The sequence below is a fragment of the Macrobrachium nipponense genome, chromosome 5 (genome assembly GCF_015104395.2).
Source record: "Macrobrachium nipponense isolate FS-2020 chromosome 5, ASM1510439v2, whole genome shotgun sequence".
NCBI lineage: Eukaryota > Metazoa > Arthropoda > Malacostraca > Decapoda > Palaemonidae > Macrobrachium > Macrobrachium nipponense.
In genome coordinates, this window is record NC_061107.1 from 83,366,560 (window position 1) to 83,391,559 (window position 25,000).

Here is a 25,000-nt window from a genome sequence, read left to right on the forward strand (position 1 = left end):
GGGCGATGTCATTAGCGTCTTTATTTTTTATATATATATATATATAAAAAAAAAACCTCCATCACTGGAAGCTCGAATGATTACGAAAAACAACAACGAAACATCTAAAACAGAAAGTGAAACTCGGCAGGTGCTCAGAATAACCGAAGGTATGGGCTCCGTCATTTCAGTGGAGATAAGCCTACGGAAACGAATGAGAAGTCAAACCCGGCTAATTGGCGATGGTTTCGTTAGGCCTACGATAGGAAGGGCTGATTTAAAGGGATTAAAAAGTTACACAACAACAACGAGGTAAAGAAACCACGGAGTCTCCCGAAATGTAGCCCGGCATTATAACCATCAGAATCCTCCTATTTTCTTGTAATTTTCTTCTAAACGGTCACTTCCAAGGAGGGGAAAATGTCCAACGTTGAATCTCAATATAAAATCGTAATACGTTTACGAAAAACTTATAACTATAGCTGTAAAAAGTACATATAATAAGCAGTACATTAAAAGGAAAGGGGAAGTCAGAGGTTTTCAAATTTGCTACAAGAAGGGTATCAAAATTAAACAAGATAAATCCATGAGTAATTTTACACTAAAGATTGAATGAAAACTGAGAAGCTGCTTTTAATACCCAAAGGCAGTTTTATCACGGCTTTAGTCCAGAAGAAGAAAACTACATTTCTACCAAAATGATCTTAATGTAGGATGATTGATAAGAGAGAATAACTACCACCAAAATGAACTTAATGTAAGATGAGAGATAAGAGAGAATAACTACCAAAAAGAACTTATTGCAGGATGATTGATAAGAGAGAATAACTACCAAAAAGAACTTATGGGAGGATGGTTGATAGACGATAACTACCAAGGGAAACTTATTGCAGGATGGTTGATAGAGAATAACTACCAAACAGAACCTACTGTAGGATGGTTGATGGAGGATAACTACCAAAAGGAACTTATTGCAGGATGGTTGATGGAGGATAACTACCAAAAATAACTTATTGCAGGATGGTTGATGGAGGATAACTACCAAAAATAACTTATTGCAGGATGGTTGATAGAGAATAACTGCCAAGAGAAACTTAATGTTGGATGACTGTTAGAGAGAATTAACTACAAATGGGAACTTAATGTAGGATGAATGATAAGAGAGAATAGCTACCAAAAGAACTTATTGCAGGATGGTTGATAGAGAATAACTACGAACTTAATTTAGGATGTTTGATAAGAGAGAATAACTACCAAAAAGCACTTATTGTAGGATGATTGATAAGAGAGAATAACTACCAAAAAGAATAACTATAAAAAAACAACTCATTGCAGGAAGACTCACAAGACAGAATAACTGCCAAGAAGGATTCCATTGCAGGATGACTGATAGAGAGAATAACTAACAAAAAGGGCTAATTGCAAGATGGCTGATAAAGAGAATAACTACCATAGGGACTCGATGTAGAAGCCGTATTTATAGTCTTTAAATAGCATGTTGTTGACAAGTTTACAAGTTAAATTCGGAGCAGACCCATAACATGTGTTGTGTAAAAACCCGACAAGGTCACCTCCATGAAAAGCAATTAAACAGATGAGTTTCATTAAACAGAGGTTTCTTATAGAACCAAATCTGACATGACAACAACGATGCGACTGCACATTCCATTCTCCAAACAATAGAATTGAGCATGAATCCTTAACACTGACATGATGTGCGGTTCCAATAATAAACAAGGACTTGAAGCAATTTATAGAATTTGCGAGCTTCATCCGCTATGTATTATGGAAACTTAGTAATGAATTCTAAACGACGACCTTACAGCTGCAAGTATGCTTTGAACTCTGTTACTAAACAATAAATAAATAAATAAATAAAAAACTTAATAAATATTAAGACAACCAGGCCACCTCGTCAGTACCATAATATCTCTACCTGAGGCAAACACCTGGTGCCACCCCGACGTCACAGTTTTCGAATCAGTAATCACTGAAGACATTCCAAATTCCAAAGGTAACACAAGTGACGTAAACGCAAGAATTCTCCACATTAACATAATCCTTCCGGGAAGACCAGACTCCCAGATTATGTGAGCTAGACACTTCGCATGCGAGGAGGCGACTCCCGCCTTCAAATGAGCAACCAATCAAAGAGACAACATGCAAATGGAGACGTAGGATGAGAAAATTGTTGCGCTAGGTGGTGGGAATTGAGGTGGGGGAGGGGCGGAGTTGGGGCAGGTGTGGCAGCAGGCAGCATGGGTGGACAAGGGCGCTTTGAGACGCGCGTGATGCATGATAATGCACGAGGTATTTAGGTGAAGGGTTCAAAGATCAGCCCAGAGGATTAGACTCTTACAACCCCTTGGTGGAGGGTAGTATCCTTGTGGGATGCTTCTCAAACACGACAGAAGAGGACATCTTCGAGGAGACTGCTGCGCAAAGCGCCCACAGCAAAGTATACTTATAATATAAAAACGTGCCGAGCAACTGGAGCTTCCAATCTCCGTTTATTGCGACAATGATAGCTTCTTTAAGCCTCGCCGACGTAAACGTGGACGAGTATAGATGTGATGCAGACTAGACCCAACCCCCACCCATGGTGGTACTTTTGTTTACATTGGGCTTACAACAATGTTACGTTGGCGCGACAAAAGCGACAATACCGACTGCCAACAAAGCTCGAATTCTGCGGAATCATCCCTGTGCTTAAGTATGAACGTTTAAAACGGCCACCAATGCGATAGATTATACAATCAAGACAAATGTTTGTCGTCGCGGAAACTAACGACGACCAAGACAATAGGAACACGCGGGGGCAAACTAAACGCAAGCAAGCAGGCAGGAGTTCCCAGAACAAGAACTGCCCAAGACCGAAGCAAAACAGAACGGAGCGAGCAACTGCATTGAAACTGGCGCGCAAGTGCGAGCGATGAACAAGCAAAACCTATTGGTACCTACCTACCTACCTACCATGAGGCCCTCCAGGCAACCAGTCCCATACCTTGGCATGGCAACCACTGGGCGAGGCACAAGCACTGACAGAAAATGGGCGTGAGGATAACGAACGCCACATGGCAGCGAGCGAGGCAATGTTTATGTTTGCAAACCAAAACTCTCGCGCATACCGACGAAGGAGGTGTGAACGGCCTGAGAAAGAGAGAGAGAGAGAGGGGGGGAGGGAGTAAGTCCCAAAGTAAACGATCCTGAAGCAGAACGCATTATCAGAATGGCCGGTGAGTCGTTGAACACCTAATACGTCAAAACAAAATATGCAGCTGAAAGTCAAAAGAAATTTCATGGTCTGTACCTAGTGAAAGGTGAGACGAATTTCAGTGACGCCCAACCTTCGGATAGGAGATACATTCTGGCGGTTAACGGCACAGGAAACACTGACAAATCGAGTTAGCCTAAAATCATTTGCAAATGTAATGGACACAGAAAAAACCACAACCATATATATATATATATATATATATATATATATATATATATATATATATATATATATATATATATATATATATATATTCACTTACCTGCGTCAAGAAAAACAGGCAGCAGCAACGGAATCCAATAAGCTGAAGAATTGGTTAAGTTACGGGCGGCGAGGTTTGGTCCAGGATAACTGATTTTTTTCCCACCTTCGAGTAAATCGACAGAGGTGACACTTGACGAAGGGATAAATATCTCTTTCAATTCGCTCTCTCTTCTCTCTCACTCTCTCTCTCTATCTTTTTGGATGAACGCAGCGTAAGAAATCTTCTCTTTATTATTCGGTGCCTCTCGGAATCTCTCTCTCTCTCTCTCTCTCTCTCTACCTTGATGCTGACGACCGAATGAGGAGGGAAAATAAAAACACTTCCCCAGGACGACGTATTTTGAATCGTCTACTATATCCTCCTCCTGCTGTGTCTCCGATTCCCACTCTTAGGCTGCTTTCAAAAACCGGGGCCTCGCCATCCTATAGTACACACACACACACACCCCTTCCCTCTACTCTGGTCCCCCCGAGCAACCTGACAGACACCAATAAGGTTCCTTCGGCTCCACCAACAGGATATCTGAAAGGGGTCCTATCCAATCAGAGAGAAAGAGGAGAGAGAATAATAGTAGTCGCCCCACCAGTCACATGTATGGAGGCGCGTGCTTCGAATAAATAAACAAACAAACACTGACTCGCACACATACACACACAAACACGAAACTTTTCAATTTCTCAACAGAAGAGAGATTCTCACGACGGCACAGGTGGTGGGTGACTGCGGCCGGTGAGTGTGTTTGTGTCTTGGCTGGAAACACCCCTCTCTCTCTCTCTCTCTCTCTCTCTCTCTCTCTCTCTCTCTCTCTCAGCCTCATTTCTCTCTTTCTCTATCAGCCTCAATCTTCTCTCTATCTCTCTCCCTCACTGTCAGCTTTCACTGTTCTCTCTCTCTCTCTCTCTCTCTCTCTCTCTCTCTCTCTCTCTCTCTCTCTCTCAGCTTCACTACTTCCTCTCTATCGTTTTCCTCTGTATATATACACACCCACATTTATCTGTACCAACCTTGCATCTCTCTCTCTCTCTCTCTCTCTCTCTCTCTCTCTCCTCTCTCTCTCATCCGTCGCCAGCCTCACATCATTCCAGCGCTGTCTATATACTCGGCATATTTGCAGAGGCCAATTTTTATTCGATTGGTCAAAATCCGAATGGGCCATTCCTACCACCGCTTTTTGGGCGAGTGGGACCGGGGAGCTGCCTTGAGCATCGTGCATCCATTGCACTTTTGTTGAAGGATTTTAAAGAATTTGTCCGCGATAAAAGGAAGAGACGAAATAGAAGAATGTATGCAGATGTGAACACAGACACTATGTTAACACACGCACACACACACACACACACACACACACACACATATATATATATATATATATCTATATATATATATATATATATATATATATATATATATATATATATTATAGTGAGTTTATGTTCTCAAACACAAACATATATTATGAATTACATATACATATAATGTATATGTTCGTTTGAGAAAATAAACTCACTATAATATATATATATATATATATATATATATATATATATATATATATATATATATTTATATTAGCGTGTGCGTCTGTGAGAGAGAGAGACGAGAGAGAGAGAGAGAGATGATAAGGTCCGCAAGGCAGGCAGACGGGACTACAACACATAGCCGAAAGGCAAGAAGAAGAGGGAAAAAAACAAGAAATGAACGGCAGAAGGAGGAGAGGAGGAGCAGGAGGAGGAGCAGGAGGAGGCGTACCACCTTACGGAGGGCCAGGGGGCGGGGGGCGCAACCCGAAGTGGCCCCCTTTAAGTTAAGGAGAGGCCGGTGGTAACGAGGTAAACAGAGGCATCAAACAGTGAAAAGGCTACAGAGGAGAGAGAGAGAGAGAGAGAGAGAGAGAGAGAGCTATACCGCTAATTAGTATAGCTGCGATGACATTAAGGAAGAAGAAGAAGGAGAGAGAGAGAGAGAGAGAGAGAGAGAGAGAGAGAGAGAGAAAGGCATCACCCACACAGACAAAACCAGAGCATCATCGTGCGTCAGCCAACGCAGATAAAAGACGCTCTGACGTTGCAAGGTGACTGGGCGCCGACATGTTGCTGATGGTGATGGTGATGGTGGGAGTGATGATGATAATGACGAGGACGATGATGATGACGGTGTTGGTGTATCTCCATCCACCGTATGAGCACTCGTATCATCATAATCCCCAACATCGTCATCATCATTATAAGTTAGAAACGTCGCTTGAGGTACCACTGGCACACACCTGAGCGCCGACTGCAAGTTTCGTCTCGTTCCAACCACACCCACCTTCCCAGACTCTCTCTCTCTCTCTCTCTCTCTCTCTCTCTCTCTCTCTCTCTCTCTCTCTCTCTCTCTGTTTCGTTTTGATACATATCTTATCCGGCGTCCCTGTCTCCTCTCTTTCTTCCATCTTCCACTTCCCTTTTCCACTTACTCTCCCTTTTCACATTTCCTTCCTACTTTGCCCAATTCCAGACCATTTCAATCTCGGCTCCAACCAGGACACAGAGTCCCTTAAAGACGAAAATGTAAATAAAAAAAAAAGTATAGTATATATCTCGATACTCTTAAGTCGCCTATACCACTACCGCTGCTACTAACTTCGCTCGGTAATAATGAATCCCTTCCTCAAGAGATCAATAGAAAATGTCATAAGCGTCTAACATGCGACCGACACAAATTGCAGGTATCGTCATCAAATAACTTTTCCAAGTTACGGTTTTTTTTGCTGCAAGGAAATTGGGGATTTTAATGATTTAATATCTGTTATTCACATTTTAAGGTATTTTTTTCATTTCCTAATAACCGATCTCTCTTCCATTCTGTATTCCCCATTACGTTCTGTTAATTTCTTTCAAATGACACCTTTAGAAGATTGAATAATAATAATATTAATAATAATAATAATAATAATAATAATAATAACATGCTGATTAATTTCAATGGTTTTAAGGTAAAAATACATACACTATACACGGAGGCTATTCATGAATACTTATACATACATGCAACACTGTGCATAGAATATCAATCCATCTGATGTATGTATACCATTGCATTTCCAGAAGTAGTACATTGGTACAGAACTCATAACTTATACTTTAATTAAGAAAACTGTAGAAGCCTAAAAAGAACAGAAGACTAAAAAAACTATGACTATAATATAAGTCAAAGACTAAAAAAATCATTCTGGAAAAAACATTAAAGATTAGCACGTCTAAAATGCTACGAAAAATCTCTAAAAGACTGAAGACATTCTAAATGACGAAAAAATCTAAGACTAAAAATTTTTAGACTGAAAAATCTAAGACAAAAAACTAGACAAAAAATGTTAGACATAAAAAATTTCAGACTAAAAAAGAACCTAAAAGACAAAAAAAATCCAAAATATTAAAAATCTGAAAAAAAGGCCAGAAAAAAAAAACCACGAGGTGGCACAGTGGTTCCCAGTCCCTGGAAAGTCTTTTAAATTCCCTCTCCTGCAGCGTCATGGATGCTGAGGCCCTTGAGAGAAAGTGAGAAAGCGTAATGCACCTTTAAACTGCAAAAGGCACCAATGCATTAACAAGTTGCTGTATTTCTGTCACGGCTTCTTTTTTGCTCTTATTTCAATATCCTACCTCTATGAGTTATTATATTTCATCTACTATATATGACCTCTCTCTCTCTCTCTCTCTCTCTCTCTCTCTCTCTCTCTCTCTCTCTCATGCTCTTTTCTGCTCTTTCTCGCCCTTCTTTCTCTCTACACATCAATAGTTAGACCTCGTCTTGAATATGAAGTACAGTTTTGGTCACCAACACTAAGAAAGGACATAAATAGATTAGAAGGAGTACAAGCACGAGCCACAAAGTTAATTCCATCCATCAGGCAAATAGGTTACCAAAGACGACTAGAGAGCCTGAACATGTATGACTTAGAAACACGACGATTGCGAGGACAACTAATAGAAACATTTAAAATACTGAAAGGCAAAACAAAAGTAGACAGTAACCTATTTACGTTATACGTGAATGGAAACTAGAACTGAGGAGATTCAACACATCTCATTGTGGGAACTTCTTTACATACAAGATATGTGACACGTGGAATAAACTGCCACCAGAAGTTGTAAACAGCAAGTGTGAAGGAGTTTAAAAGAAAGCTAGACAAAATCATTTAGGACACTGAATGAACAGTAAAACCTGCTTCTAGAGATCAGTGATCACACGCTGTCTCCTCGGATGGACTAACAAGTCTTCGAGACATCCTAATCCTTGTAACTCCTTGTAACTCTCTCTCTCTCTCTCTCTCTCTCTCTCTCTCTCTCTCTATTACTTTGTGACCTTCTGGTTCTAACCAATTCTTTGAAGACAGAATTCATACCCTCTCATCCCTCGTACCTGTACCTAACCCCCATCAATCGACTAACTTCCAGGTAGGCAACTGAGCCTTCCGGAAACACACCCAGATAGGTTGCTCCCACCCTTGTGAGGAAAGGCCGATACTGCTATGACCGCAGGATCATTTTATACAAGTGTATATTATTATATAAATATAAATATAAGTAATAATATATATATATATATATATATATATATGTGTGTGTGTGTGTGTGTGTGTGTATTGTATATAAATAAATAAATAAATATATATATAGGTATATATATAAAATACATGTACTCGCCCAGACAATGACATTGGCATTTCCACTAAATTCTCACCTTCACAAGGACGCGAGAGACAAAAGCGAACACGCCTACATCCGCAAGGCAGCAACAACAGCAATGAGAAATCAGACAAAATGCACCAACAAGGCAGGAAAGTGACTCATGAGTAAGGCAGACTTATAGACTATCCCAGAGGTCACCACCTTTATAAAATAAGACCAATGAAAAGTAACGTAAATTGTATAAATTGTATATAACGAAAACAAGCGTAAAATCAGGGCCACCGATAATAGATCTATCTTTCGGTTGTCTCGGTATAATGCCGTATGAGCCGCAGCCCAAGAAACTTTAACCACGGCCCTGTGGTGGCCTGTCCTATATAGCTGCCAGAGGCACGATTATGGCTAACTTTAACCTTGAATAAAATTAAAATGACTGAGGCTACAGGGCTTCAATTTGGTATGTTTGATGACTGGAGGATGGATGATCAACATCCCAATTTGCAGCCATCTAGCCTCAGCAATTCTTAAGATATGAGGACGGACAGAAAAAAAAGGAGTGAAATAAAGGTACAAGACAGGATGTCAGGAGGGACGAGAATGCAAGGAGGACGTTCCATTAAAATTCATCGTTTGTACAGAATCAGACAAATCGAGTTGTTCTGTACAAGGTAACGCAATTATGAAAGTACACGAACCGAATTTGGAATGATTACTATGCATTTACCGAGCCTGTTAGTTTGCTTGTCAGTCCGTCTGATAGTGTGTGTGTATATAGATATATATATATATATATATATATATTATATAGATATATGAATGCATACATACACTAAAATATATATAGTATGTAATATGTATGTATGTGTCTGTATATGTATTTGTGTGTGTATATATATATATATATCTATATATATATAATAATATATATATATATATAACCATTATATATGTAAATATACAGATTTACACACACACAATATATATATATATATAATATATTTATATATTAATAATATCTAATAAAAGGAGCCCATAACAAACACCAAAATGTAGAGAGAAAAGTACTATATTTCAGAGACTGCTGTCTCTCTCTTCAGGTATATGAATGAGAAAAGTTTACAGAAAAGGTGGTATTATACCAAGAGATTCGTCCACAAGTAAGCCAATTTAGGTCACCCCGCTGATAATCTTCCTTTAATCTTCTTAAGCGTTGGTTGAATGAACACTGCGTCGACGATGTCGGATGTCCAATTCCCTTTTGAGATGTTTCATTACCTGCTTCTCTTTTATTAAGGCCGATTCCATCATTTGACTCTTGTACCGGCAGCAGTTGCTGCTATAAATTACACGTGACATATTCCAGTTTATTCTATGGTTATGTTCATTTATATGATTGAAAATAGCCGAAGTTCTGTTGTCCATACCTAACTGACCGTTTGTGTTGTATTAATCTCTGGGGAAGTGATTTACCTGTAAATCCGATGTAAGATTGGTCACAGTCCCTGGCATGGGATCTCATATACCCCAGAGTCTTTGGGCGATGTCTTTTGTTGGACGTTAATCAGGGATTTGGCTAAGGTATTTGGTAGGTAAATGCAAAAGGGTTGGATTTCCCAAGGGTGTGAGTTACTCTCTTAATCGTCTCCAGGTGGGGAATTTTTATTTTATTGTTGGGTGTGTCTCTGGTCTTGTCTTTAGGGGTCGGTAGAAAATTACGTTTGCTTTTTGAATTGCTTTCTCAATTATATGGTCAGGATACTTTAAAGATGAAAGTTGCTTGCGAATTAGTTCAAATTCTTTTTCCAGGAAATCTGGGGAACAAATTCGTAAGGCTCTTAAGAATAGGTTGCTAGCTAGACCTATCTTGATGGTATTGTCATGATAGCTAAAATAGTGAATATATGAAAGTGAGAACGTTGGTTTTCTGTATATGGTAAATTTGTATTCTGTCGTGTCTCTGATTATTAAAACATCAAGAAAAGGAATTTTGTTGTCTGTTTCCCATTCAACTTTAAATTTGATGCTGGGCACTAATGCGTTTAATTTTGAGAGGAATTCATTAAAATTACCCCAACTTATTATCCCAAAAATGTTAGTATGTCATCCACGTATCTCATCCACAGCATGTTTTTGGGTTTTATTGCATTTATTACTGTAGTTTCAAAGTATTCCATGTACAGATTGGCTAAAATAGGACTTAAAGGACTACCACCCCTACTACACCCGAATTTTTGCTTGTAGAATGATTCCCCGAATGAAAATACGTTATTAGATGCACATAATTCAACTAACTTTATTATTTTGTCAAGTGCCAAAGGGAAATGATCTGAATAGGGGGATAATTTTTCCCTTAAAAACTGAAGAACGTCCTGTACTGGTACTTTTGTGAATAGGGAGTCTACGTCAAGGCTTAAAAGTTTTATGTTGTGAAGTGGTATATGTGCTTCTCTGAATTTGTGACAAAAGTCTTCCGAATGTTTGATGTGACTGGGAGAAAAAGTGCCCTAAAAAAGGAGAAAGGAGGCCAGCTAACCATTTAGAAATTTTGTAATTGAAAGCTCCGGCGCATGAAACGATGGGTCTGAATGGAAGATTGTCTTTTGTGAGTTTTGGGAAGACCATAAAAGTAGGGTAATTTAGGAATTAATTACTTTAAATTTCTCTAATAGTTCAATACTCTTTTGTCTTGGCCAATTAATCTTACTTTCCGAAAAAATTCTGTGGGAACGTTCTGGAGGGGATTTTTCGTCAGTTTTTCGTAAGTATTTGTGTCGCTCAGGAGCTGGTTGATTTTGTCGAGGTAAGAAGTCTTTGTCCATTATTACAATTTTGCCGTCTTTGTCGGATCTACTTATTATAACATCTAACTTTTTTAGCGAGTGGATGGCTATCATGAATCTGCGGGGAACAGGATATTTCTTATGAAGGTCAGTTAAAGCATTTAGTAACACTCCTTTTAAACATATCTCTTCACGGCTGTAGTTTTTGTCAGATATGAATTTATCAAAAGCCACTATGAAGTCTAGGTTGTTTTTGCGGTCTGGCATTAGGGCAAAGGATAAGCCTAAATTTAAAACTAAATGTTGATTTACAGTAAGGGGGGTGTTGGATAAGTTTAAAACTTTGTCTTGTTGTTCAAGATTATTCCATGCGCTATTATCTATTAGGTTATTTAACTTGCGTAAAAGTCTGTTGGAATGAGTCACGCTATTATAGGCAGCAATGTCGGAACAGAATGAAATCAGATACCTGTATACGTGGTCCGTAGTGAGGAGGCGAAGATTAGATTGAGTTCCATATATCACTCTGCGTAGCACGAAGATGTCGTTTCTCGTATTGGTGATTCTTTCTTCCAGGAAAATCTTGTGTGATAGAGGGAAGGGGTTTGACTGCAGAGTCCATCTCCCGAATCCGTACATTTTTGGAAGTACTTGTTCTTTGAGGCATTCTTCCAAAAAGTGTTTTTGGTTTTTCAGCCGGTGTAGTCTGTTCAGTTCTTTTTCAAACTTGCGGAAAACTGGCTTGACTTCTGGAAGTGAGTGAAGAATCGTGGAAAGGCGGTTGAATTCCATAATGGGCTGACAATGACTGGTAAAAGTGTTCTGTAACAACAGAATTCCATCTAATAAAAGGAGCCCATAAAAACACCAAAATGTAGAGAGAAAAGTACTATATTTCAGAGACTGCTGTCTCTCTCTTCAGGTATATGAATGAGAAAAGTTTACAGAAAAGGTGGTATTTATACCAAGAGATTCGTCCACAAGTAAGCCAATTTAGAGTATTGAACTATTAGAGAAATTTAAAGTAATTAATCCTAAATTACCCTACTTTTATGGTCTTCCCAAAACTCACAAAGACAATCTTCCATTCAGACCCATCGTTTCATGCGCCGGAGCTTTCAATTACAAAATTTCTAAATGGTTAGCTGGCCTCCTTTCTCCTTTTTTAGGCACTTTTTCTCCCAGTCACATCAAACATTCGGAAGACTTTTGTCACAAATTCAGAGAAGCACATATACCACTTCACAACATAAAACTTTTAAGCCTTGACGTAGACTCCCTATTCACAAAAGTACCAGTACAGGACGTTCTTCAGTTTTTAAGGGAAAAATTATCCCCCTATTCAGATCATTTCCCTTTGGCACTTGACAAAATAATAAAGTTAGTTGAATTATGTGCATCTAATAACGTATTTTCATTCGGGAATCATTCTACAAGCAAAAATTCGGGTGTAGTATGGGTAGTCCTTTAAGTCCTATTTTAGCCAATCTGTACATGGAATACTTTGAAACTACAGTAATAAATGCAATAAAACCCAAAACATGCTGTGGATGAGATACGTGGATGACATACTAACATTTTGGGATAATAAGTGGGGTAATTTTAATGAATTCCTCTCAAAATTAAACGCATTAGTGCCCAGCATCAAATTTAAAGTTGAATGGGAAACAGACAACAAAATTCCTTTTCTTGATGTTTTAATAATCAGAGACACGACAGAATACAAATTTACCATATACAGAAACCAACGTTCTCACTTTCATATATTCACTATTTTAGCTATCATGACAATACCATCAAGATAGGTCTAGCTAGCAACCTATTCTTAAGAGCCTTACGAATTTGTTCCCCAGATTTTCCTGGAAAAAGAATTTGAACTAATTCGCAAGCAACTTTCATCTTTAAAGTATCCTGACCATATAATTGAGAAAGCAATTCAAAAGCAAACGTAATTTTCTACCGACCCCTAAAGACAAGACCAGAGACACACCCAACAATAAAATAAAAATTCCCCACCTGGAGACGATTAAGAGAGTAACTCACACCCTTGGGAAATCCAACCCTTTTGCATTTACCTACCCAAATACCTTAGCCAAATCCCTGATTAACGTCCAACAAAAGACATCGCCCAAAGACTCTGGGGTATATGAGATCCCATGCCAGGACTGTGACCAATCTTAACATCGGATTTTACAGTAAATCACTTCCCCAGAGATTAATACAACACAAACGGTCAGTTAGGTATGGACAACAGAACTCGGCTATTTTCAATCATATAAATGAACATAACCATAGAATAAACGGTGGAATATGTCACGTGTAATTTATAGCAGCACTGCCGGTACAAGAGTCAAATGATGGAATCGGCCTTAATAAAGAGAAGCAGGTAATGAACATCTCAAAAGGGAATTGGACTCCGACATCGTCGACGCAGTGTTCATTCAACCAAGCTAAGAAGATTAAGGAAGATTATCAGGGGGGCTGACCTAAATTGGGCTTACTTGTGGACGAATCTCTTGGTGATAAATACCACCTTTTCTGTAAACTTTTCTCATTCATATTACCTGAAGAGAGAGACAGCAGTCTCTGAAATATAGTACTTTTCTCTCTACATTTGGTGTTTTTATGGGCTCCTTTTATTAGATGGAATTCTGTTGTTACAGAACACTTTTACCAGTCATATTATATATATATAGATATATATATATATATATATATATATATATATATATATATATATTTATAAACATATATATGTATATATATATATATATATATATATATATATAAAACACAAATATAAACAAATGAATAACGAGCAACGCTCGTCTGAACGTGTCACATAATAAGTGCAATTAAATTCGCGAGTCAGATTCATCACTGACTGCAAATTATAGTGTCTCATTCACGCCGCCTACTATTTCGTGTTCGAAAATGAAAGCTAACACTTGAAGCATCTCATTCAAACATCCATTCCCGGAGTATATTAAGAGAGCAGACGCCCCCCCAAAAAACTGTCTGGATTTCGAACGCCGCTCGCGAGAGCGCAATATATTTCCTCTCCCGGGTTAAGTGGTACATTAATTTTTTTGCTATTCTGTCGACCTCACTATATTGGAAAAAATCCCACCGTCATAATTTCCAAATTCTCTCTCTCTATCTCTCTCTCTCTCTCTCTCTCTCTCTCTCTCTCTCTCTCGTTATGACTCACTTTCATCCGGTGTCTCTGCTTTCTTGCTTCCATAATTTCCAAATCTCTCTCTCTCTCTCTCTCTCTCTCTCTCTCTCTCTCTCTCCTGAAACATCTTTTATCTGGTTTTTCTATCTCCTATCTTTCTTCCATCTTCAGATTACATAATTTCCAACTCTCTCTCTCTCTCTCTCTCTCTGGTTATGACTCACTTTCATCCGGTGTCTCTGTCTGCTTTCTTGGTTCCATAATTTCCAAATCTCTCTCTCTCTCTCTCTCTCTCTCTCTCTCTCTCTCTCTCTCTGTTTTATAGATCAAATTACCCATGATTTTCGCTCAAGCACAGCGCCAGGAAAACAAGCATTCTCCATAAAAGCAGACCTGTCAACGCTACAGCCTGGTGCCGATGACGGCCGCGCAATATTTGGACTGACCAACTCCCAAAACAATATCTATCGACAAATAAGGCCCTCGTCATGCATATAAATGACATCATTAGTTTCACACAACCTCTCTCCCTTTCATTCCATAAGGACAAACCAAACAAACAAACAAATAAAAACATAAATCTCCGGCGGACGCACCAACGAGGAAATTGCAAAGTAACGAACGTAGAAAAAAAAAAACATAAAAATTTTCTGGGTTAATTCGAAGAAAAGAAAAAAAAACTTTGGCTGTCTCCTTACCTTCTCCCTAGGGAGTGTTCTTGCCCTGATTACATTAGCATCAAACGCTACCAACCTGAAAGAAGAAAAATCCAAATGAGTTTTAGATTTCCCGAAGTATAAAAGCAGCCTTTCTCTGTCTATTGAAACTTGTAAAATAAATGACAATGCTTTTGTACGTTTCGCTTATTCTGGGAGTAAGCCTACAAACTACTTTGTTGTTATTATTGTTCTTGTTGTGAGAGAGAGAGAGAGAGAGAGAGAGAGAGAGAGAGAGAGAGAGGAGAGGGTAGGAAACCCCTATAGAAAAGCCTAAATAGGTCTGAAAAGTGTTTCGCGTCGAGTTAAAGATGCAGGAATTTCAGGATAGGATATTTATGATTTATTTATTGAAATGAAAATGTAAAAAATAAATAATGTGCAAGTTAAACAGTACAGAACTTATGATTTCTAATAAAGTATAGCGCATTCAATCTAATTATCGCTCGCGAAACAACGCTCTATTTGGCCGTAGATGTTAGCAAGCGTCTCGAGTAAGCTGGAGGTCGCATCACGCCTTGTTTTATAACTGAATACCTTGTGCGATGTGTTGTTTAGTCATTTCATTTACAGTATTGTACACTGGCTAACGAAATACTGTAACATAATTAACACTTGACACAGATATAAGCAAAGAGCAGCATTATACCCACTATACTTAATACTGACAAATACTTAGTACTAACAAAGATATAAGCAAAAATAATATATTACTTATACACACATTGTATATAAACGTGGATATGTCTTAATGAAATTTATACGGCTTTTTTTTTAGGAATATGTATTTGGCATCCTGTAAATGTCTTTCTCCTAATTTTTTAAAGGAGTATGTATTTAACATCCTGTAAATGTTTCTGTAAGGGGGTATGTATTTAACAACATATTATTCATTTATTTATTTATTTCCTTTTCCTTTGTTGTTTCGTTTTAAGAGGTATGTATTTAACACCTAGCAATTGTTTTATGGAAAATAATATAAAGATATGAAAAAATATAGTAAGTAACTTACTCAACCATAAATATCTCTGACGTCCTCTTATGAAATCCACTACATTATAATTGACACTCGCTATCCAAACACATCAAGTAACACTATCAGGGAAATGCATATTAAACTTTTTATTTTTTTTTAGCATTATTATTTTCTTTAGCATCGAATGAAAACTAGTGAAAAAATTAAAACTGAACTGTCCGATAATGTCCAATTAACATAAAAACGACGGAAAAGATAAAACCTAATGAAGAGGTCCTCTTCAAAACTACTACGGCAACGAACCTCATCGGAGATGCAAATGAGATCGATTAATCCATTTAACTCCCTAAAAAGATTTCCAGGGGGATATGCGCCCCCAAGACCCCCGGTAGCCTGATTTGTTACCCAACTGATTACTTACCCGACGATAAAGATCTCCCAGACTTCGAGTGAAAGTAGTTGGGATAGTAGCTTAAAAGAAGTAATATAAAAAAAAAAAGTTTCTTTGGATAATTGGACTTCAAGTCCATGACACCTGCGGGATTGTTCAATAATAATAATAATAATAATAATAATAATAATAATAATATAATAATAATAATAATAATAATAATAATAATATTCTTACTATAATGGGCGTTTACGTCCGTCAGTCCGTCTGTCATTCAATCACGGTCAAACAGCTGGTCCGATTGGCATGAAACTTGGCAGGGTTATAGTGGGGACCCCTCAGATGGTTTATAATGGGGTTTCATCCTACCTTCACTATCTGGGAAAGATCCAGATATGCTTCAAACATGTCAGCCGTATAGAATATCCAATTAACTGATTATATATAGTATATATATATATATAATATATATATATATATATATATATATATAGATATATAGATATTTATCACATCACCGTGATTCATATAAATCATTCGAGCTACAAATGTCCTTTAATATCATATTCACCTCGGGAATTGATATATTTTCATATATGTACCGAGGTAGAGTGAATATGATATTAAAGGACATTTGTAGCTCGAATGATATCATATATACATATATATATATATATATATATATATATATATATATATATATATATATATATATATATATATATAAGGATCCCAAAAGTGAAAGAGATGAGAGATTTACGAATGTCTACAACACTACTCTTCGAAACTTCATAAAATCTGTTTTATTTACGAGGGAAGCAACACATATCAAAACAGAGAGAGAGAGATTACAATAAAAGTCCATTAAGGCATCCTGTAACATCGCTCATTGAACGTTTACATAAAAAAAACATACACACATTTTGTAAACAGCTAAGAGTATAACCAAACATTCTCTAGTGAAGGAATGAGTTTTTTAATAGGTTGGTTGTTTGTTCATGATTTTTCGTCGTTCTATTTCTTTTACACTGCATATTAATTGCTGTTACTAGTGAAAAAAAATATCCATTATCACGAAATTACTTCCCACTTTTTATGAAGACGCCAACGCTCTGTGAGTTGTAAGTTGAGGAGTGGAATGTCAAATTTAGGCCAGAGGCCAATCACTACAACCTAAGAGGTTAATTCAGCGCTGAAAGGGAAATTGAGAGTAAAGGAAGTTTAAAAGACTTTGAAACAAATTTATTAGGAAAGGCTGGAAAGTTATCTCGAAGAAATATTGCAGCTAGAGGCTGAAGGGACGTTGCAAAGAATCCTAAGTAATGCCTACAGTGCACCGCAGTTCCCTCTACGGGGAAAATGAAGCAAGGCGGCTGAGTTACATTCATTCATTGGCGAAAGACCGGAAATAGCTTTGGATTCGAAATGCTTTAACAATTCAGACTTAATTCAATAGCCAAGAAGAAATTAAAACCATCATCGGTGGAATCAAGACATGATCACGGTGGCATGAAGATATGATCTCTGGACGGCGTTGCCACAAGAAATGCCAAAAGTTTTTGATCAATAATGCAGCACGTCCTAGGGCATCTGAACGCCTAATTAGGAATTATGGACCTCTTGGAAAGGGAGATGCTCCAACCCCCCCACCCACACCCCCCCTTCCCGCCACACAAACCAAATGGTGAAGGCGCTCCCATTCCTTGAGAACATCAAAAGTCCCTTTATAGCTCCTGTAAGACAGTAAAAATTAGGACAGCATCATCTCCCTGCCCCGTAAGGGGGTGAAAGTTTCCGAATGGCCCAGAACACGGGGTTTGTAGCCCATTACCCGTTTCATTGTTACAAAAAAACACGGGGGAAGAAGATAATGAGTCCTGGTGTTTTAATTACGCGTGGATGAATGAGATTGTTTCTCGTTCGCCTCGTGTCCCTCTCAGGAGTGACGTCCGATTGCACGTTTTTTTTCAAAAAAAAAAAAAGGTCGTTGGCGTAAAAAAAAAAAAAAAAAAAAAAAAAAAAAAAAAAAAAAAGCTATTCTATGTATTTTCTGACACAAGATTATTGCCTTAAATTAAGAAAAATGAAACCAGGCACAATGACTAGCATTTTCTGGGAAGAGAGAGAGTTATACATACACAAACATATATAAGCATGTATATATATATATATATATATATATATATATATATATATATATATATAAACAAGGAACCCAGAGAGAGAGAGACCTATTCTAAAACTTCTATTGAAAAAAAAAAAAAAAAAAAAAGCTGGTACTTTGCACAACAGCTTTCATGGGCGTTACTTGGTTCATTAATTCTCAAGAAAGACTTCAAAATGTGAAAATAAGGCCAAAATGTCAATGGAATTTTATATTTCATGTAATTTTATAATGTCGAAAAAATTTTGCAAAAATGTCAATGGAAATTTACATTTCAAGTAATCTTAAAATGTCAAAAAAAAAAAAAAAAAAAAAAAAAAAAAAAATTGCCAAAATGTCAATGGAATTTCACATTTCAAGTAATTTTTAAAATGTCAAAATAATTTTACACCTGAAATAATTTTATAATGCAAAGAGAATTTTTAAATGTGCAAGAATGTCTCAATCTAAAAGAATCTTATGTGCGAAATAATTTCAAAATATGAAGGAATCTCAAGATGTAATAGAATTTTAACATTGAAACCCTTCAAGAATGATAAAATTTAAAAGAATATCAAAATCTTCTCCAAAATAACTCCAACTCAAATGAATCTTAAATGTGAGAGGGTCCAAGAATGAAAAATTTACGAAAACTTGAAAATGTACTTTTAGTAACTTCCAAAACGCACAACCCCATCAAACGACATTTGTTTCATTGCAATCATGAAATAAACATACAAATTGCGTCTCTCGTTTCGAATTTCATTTCCGATAAAGGTTGCACGTACGAGTCATCATCAAGAGAATGATGATGCTTGCAAGCGCTTCAGGAACACCAATAGCAACTGATATCGGGCATTCCAACGTACTGTCTGGATTCTCTATAAAACTTTTTTTTTGTGGGGAGTTCCTCCATTTTCTGTGAGGTGGCAACTATTTCCTCTTCATTAACTCCAGAAATTCAAGGGAAATTCTCTCTCTCTCTCTGAGCTACATGTTTACCAAAAACCTTAAGTTTAGCTGGTTAACAAAACGAAATTCACAAACAAACAGAGAGGTTTAGAAGTGTCACTAAAAGGTAACACAGGGTGAAAGAGAACCCAGTGCCACTCTGAATGCCGTCACAATCGTATAGTGACAATCAGACAGCAGTCACAGTGGTATAGTGACAGTATAATGCTGTCTCAATGGCACAGTACGGCCCGAATTTAGTCACAAATAGTAAGAAAGCAGTCACAACAGTATAGTGACAGTCAGAATGCAGTCACAATACCACTGACAGTTATCATGCAGTCACAAGAGTATAGTGACAGTTAGAATGCAGTCACAATAGTAAAGACATTCATAATGCATTCACAACAGTATAGTGACAGTCAGAATGCAGTCACAATACCACTGACAGTCAGAATGCAGTCAAAACAGTATAGTGACAGTCAGAATGCAGCCACAATAGCACTGTGACAGTCATAATGCACTCACAATGGAATACTGAGGGACAGAATGTAATCACAATAGTACAGTGACAGTCAGAATGCAGTCATAACAGTATAGTGACAGTCAGAATACAGTTACAACAGTACAGTGAACAGTCTGCATGCAGTCATAATAGTCTAGTGACAGTCAGGAAACAGTCACAAGTGTATAGTGACAGTTCTTAGTGTTGAAACTCATTCTTGAGAGTAAACTGGAAATGAAGCTAAAGAATCAAGTTGGAATTGGAACTGGAATACAGAATTTAGGCCGAAGGCCAAGCGCTGGGACCTATGAAGTCATCCAGCCCTGAGAGGGTAATTGGGAGTAAAAAGATTTGAAGGTATAAGTGAGGTATATCTTAGTTTAACCAGACCAGAGCTGATTAACAGCTCTCCTAGGACTGGCCTGAAGGATTAGATATTTTTACGTGGCTAGGAACCAATTGGTTACCTAACAACGGGACCTACGGCTTATTGTGGGATCAGAACCACATTATATGGAGGACTTCATTTCTAATCACCAGAAATAAATTCCTCTGATTCCTTGTTGGCAGAGCGGAGAGTCGAACTCGCGACTACCGAATCCGTTGGCGAGCAATTTAACCACTCTTCCAACGAGGAGGTAAAACAGGAGGAAAACCCCGTAGTTGCACCAACAAACAACTGTTAGGAGAGGTTTCAGTAAGATGGAAGAAAGAAAATATGAACGGAGGGACAGTAAAAGGAACGAAAGGGGTTGGAGCTAGGGGCCTAAGGCACGCTGCAAACAACCTGAAGTAATGCCCACAGTACAGCGAGTGAGGTGCACTGATGGCACTATCCCCCTACGGAGAGACACTGCGAACACAAAGAAGAGCTTCGAAGAAGATGCGGAGTGAGGACAATAAGGAGTAAGACTTGCATAAGCTCGAATGGATGAGGGGTTTCTTAAGGCAATTCTTCTTTATGGAGGGGAAAGTGTGGCTGCCTTTTGTGAGGGGAAGAAACACCTAAGCTCTTGATTTGCATTGCCAAGCGTAATGTACTGTAGGAGACCCTTTTTTTTTCTTTTTGCAGTGCCTACAAGTGTTGTATGTGTGAAGAAAGAGAAAATCAAAGGGTTAAGAAATATATGATATACGGATATAGTGTGGCAATAAAAAACAGTACAACTCTAGATAACGAGTGGGCGGAAATGCACAGTAGATGTTTGTGTAAATACATTCTTACAAAGACCGACAATAAAACTTATTAATAAGCAGTAGTTCTGAGAATACAAGCACAGCACAGTACGTAAATATCACAGCTGCAGTGACTGTTAAGAGAGGGGGCAAAAATATCTATGATTCTAGAACTCATTATAGTTTAAATACGAACCCACGGGGGTTACATGAGTAGATATTACAACTCTTTCTATAAGACGCAAAGGTTTCAATATGAATGGTACACAATTTACGCCAGTAAATGTATATTACAGTGGCTTACGATTATTCGAGAAAAATAAAAATAAGTAGTTTCATTTGCAGAGATTAATGCCTTCATAATTTAGCAGGGCATCCAAATTCACACTTAGCAATGGATTACCAAAAATGGCATTGCACCTACTCACTTGTTGTTTGTTTGTTGGTATGGTGTTTTTACGTTGCATGGAACCAGTGGTTATTCAGCAACGGGACCAACGGCTTTACGTGACTTCCGAACCACGTCGAGAGTGAACTTCTATCACCAGAAATACACATCTCTCATCCCTCAATAGAATCGACTCATGCGCTGATTAAACAAACAAAAATAAGATACAGTTTCAAAAGCAACCTCAAGTTGCAATCTTTCCAATATATTAGAAGATGGAGAAAAAAAATTGTCTGTTACATTCAGATTGTTCTTGCAACGGAATAAGAACTCTCTGTGGTTAAATCCGTATGGGAATTTACCAAAAAAAAAAAAATTACGATAATGATGCGTCAAAACAAATAAATCTGATTAACTTTACGAGGCACAAAGCAACGTATACACGTGAATCCAACGGTATACTTTGACAAAAAATTAAATAAATGATTTCATGACAAATAAACATATAAAAGTCAATATCAACCTCTGTCCAACAAGCCAAACAAACAATTGTTTGCTGGATGAAACGCATCTAGGAAACATCAAAGGAATATATCAAATGCAATGATTTGATAGCAATCAATCAAAAAATAGCCGGCAAACAATGGGAGCCGAAACAATGACACAAAAGAAATAATTCATGGATCAGGATTCATCAACGACTGTAAAGCACTCTTAGGGTTTTCAACAACCATTCTAAACTATAACACACTTCTATCCACCTCCCCGTCCGAGAGAGAGAGAGAGAGAGAGAGAGAGAGAGAGAGAGAGAGAGAGAGAGAGAGACCTCTCACAGTCATTCCAAACTATCACGCATATATATCATCCTGTCAATCTGCTGAGAGAGAGAGAGAGAGAGAGAGAATGACGTCAATAATCGTGGGTTGGGCAGGTCACTGAACGCATACGAAGATATTCGAGCGATGGGGTTACAGACTCCCGATGAAAGTTCCTTAAAGTGTTTTATCTATTGGAACATTTAAACAGCACACTATTATTATTATTATTATTATTATTGATTATTATTTTATTATTATTATTATTATTATTATTATTATTAATTCAAAAGTGAACCCTATTCATGTGGAACAATCCACAGGGACCACAAACTTGAAATTCAATCTTCCAAAGAAACATGGTGTTCATATGAGTCACATCACATTACCGTGATTCAAATACATAACATCGAGCTACAAATGTCCTTTAATATCTAATTCGCTCTACCTCGGAAAATACAGAAGAAATTTGTTATTATAAAATAAATAAATAAATAAATAAATAAATAAATAAATAATAAAATATATAAAGAGATAAAATGGTAAATAAATTACAAAATCCGAGGAGAATAGCCTAGGGGGTAAAAATGCACTGCATATTCGCTTGAAACTTTGAGACATGAATGAAAGGTTCAAAACTCAAAATTTTAAAATTTGGGAGAATAACGTCGCTTTATGGAGTTTAACACGACCATCGAGGACAGGTAAAAACTGGGAAAAGGTAAAGTTGGTGAAGTTAGACAGCTAGGTGGGAAGAGAAAAAATATATGAGTAAATAAGTAAAAGGAAGAAAACATCGCAGCTGGGGAACTACCATGATAGAGAACCTTCCGGACTGCCTACAATTTACCGTGCAACGCATAATGTAATCAACCATCTTTTAAATGGAACTGTAGATGAGAACTGTAGACAGTTTTGCTTTAGAGGAAACTTTAGATAATTAAACTGCATCTCTTGGCAAACTGCATCAGCAATGCAGGTGTCATTAGTTCTATTTGCATTGCAAGAATATATATATATATATATATATATATATATATATATATATATATATATATATATATATATATATATATATTCCAAAGAACTATTTATCAAGCACTAGCTTTCGAAGACATATACTGATCTTTAAAGGCCAAACACGAGCAGTTGATAGATATACACAGCTCCATGTATAAAGGGAATAAGCAACCAGAAGCCAGGGCCTTTACTTATTAGGAAACGTTACCGAAAGAATAAACACGAGAGAGAGAGAGAGAGAGAGAGAGAGAGAGAGAGAGAGAGAGAGAGACCCTTAAAAGGCAACAGAGACCCAGCCGTACGAAACCACTTCCAGCACCGACTGGACGTCCAAGTACACACGCAAATACTTAATAATCAATGGAATCGATGCCTGACGCAGGATAAAATGACAATTATTACGTCACGGTGACCCCAAGACGAAAATCAGCACTCCGTGGGTCTATATATATGAAGCACGTCGTTATCTTTTGCTATCTTTTCACCACCTTTGAATCGCGACTACCGGAAGAATGCCGTGCTTCAAGTTATCAGTTACATCTTACTGTAATCAGCGTAATGTCTGTCCGTCCTTCTGTCATTCAATCATGGCCAAACGGTTGGTCCGATGGGGACCCTCAAGATGGTTTATAATGGGGTTTCATCCTAACCCCGCTACCCGCCTCCGAAGGGGGCGGGGGTGAGAAGGGATTCCTTGAAACGGAGCTGGTTCTGCCCGTGAAACGAGGCTGGTTATGCCCGTAGACTAAGTTACTTTACGAATTTTCATACATAATTTCAGTATACATATGTTTGCTAGTAACTGAAAATGGAATATCACTTTCGGCTTTTCCTTTATAACAGTATTAAGCTGCCACACGTCGTTCAGTACAGGAAGTCGTTCACAAGGAAATATTTTTTTTGCATCCAAAAGGAATTGGAGCATATATATGATATAACCCAAAGGCCGAGCGCTGGGGCCTATGAGGTCATTCGGAGCTGGTGGTAAAGTAGGTTTGAAAGGTGTAAAGGAAGAGAACCTCGACGTTGCACTATAAAAAAACTGTTAGCGGAAGGTGGAAAGTAAGAAGGAGGACGAGAATACGAACGAGGGTAAAGTAAAAGGAATGAAAGGGGTCGCAGCTAGGGGGCCTGCCTAAGGGAACCTCAAGTAAAGCCTACGGTGCACCACGTGAGGCACCCCGATGGCACTACCACCAAACGGGGCCTTTCAAAAGGAATCTAGTGGGTACAATTACATTTGTATTTTAAATAAAGCTACAAATTTATTTCACCCAAAGCTTAGGGCTAAAAGGAGATTTGCCCACTTGCAATATCATAATTTAAACAGAACGACAAACAAGGATTTAAGAGTCAAAATGGGTGTTAAACGGCCGACAAAAGTCCCATATTAAACATGCGAAATGAATGCAACAATTAGCACGGCAATAGCAAGGATATGGACACTACACTCAAAAGTCAGAGGTCACAACGGAATTATATCAAAAGGTCAAAGTTCGCAAAAGAATGGAATACGAAAACTACACTCTTTAAAAGGTCAGATCTAACGCTGAACGTATGTCTGAATCTCCAACTCTTCATTACACGTTTTTCACGATACTTGGTAGTAAATTCATGCTCGATTTTACACACACACACAAACACACACATATATATATATTAGTACATATATTTATATAAATATACGTATATATATATATATATATCTATATATATATATATATATAGTGTATAACTGGATCACGAAAATACGGAACGCGAGGATTATAT

At 37.7% G+C, this 25,000-nt stretch overlaps 2 protein-coding genes across 3 annotated transcripts in view; both read right to left on the reverse strand.

Annotated features, from left to right (window-relative positions):
* Nucleotides 1-25,000, reverse strand: part of LOC135215472 (neurocalcin homolog) — a 736,775-nt gene that overhangs the window by 478,033 nt on the left and 233,742 nt on the right.
* Nucleotides 1-25,000, reverse strand: part of LOC135215470 (neuronal calcium sensor 2-like) — a 558,746-nt gene that overhangs the window by 402,982 nt on the left and 130,764 nt on the right. The window contains exon 1 of one of the 2 annotated variants that reach the window (XM_064250210.1): nucleotides 3,519-4,244. The exons of the other annotated variant lie outside the window; for it this stretch is intronic. The gene's annotated coding sequence lies outside the window, so the exon portion shown is untranslated. Of the gene's footprint in view, nucleotides 1-3,518; nucleotides 4,245-25,000 lie in introns of those variants that run through there. 2 annotated transcript variants of the gene reach the window in all.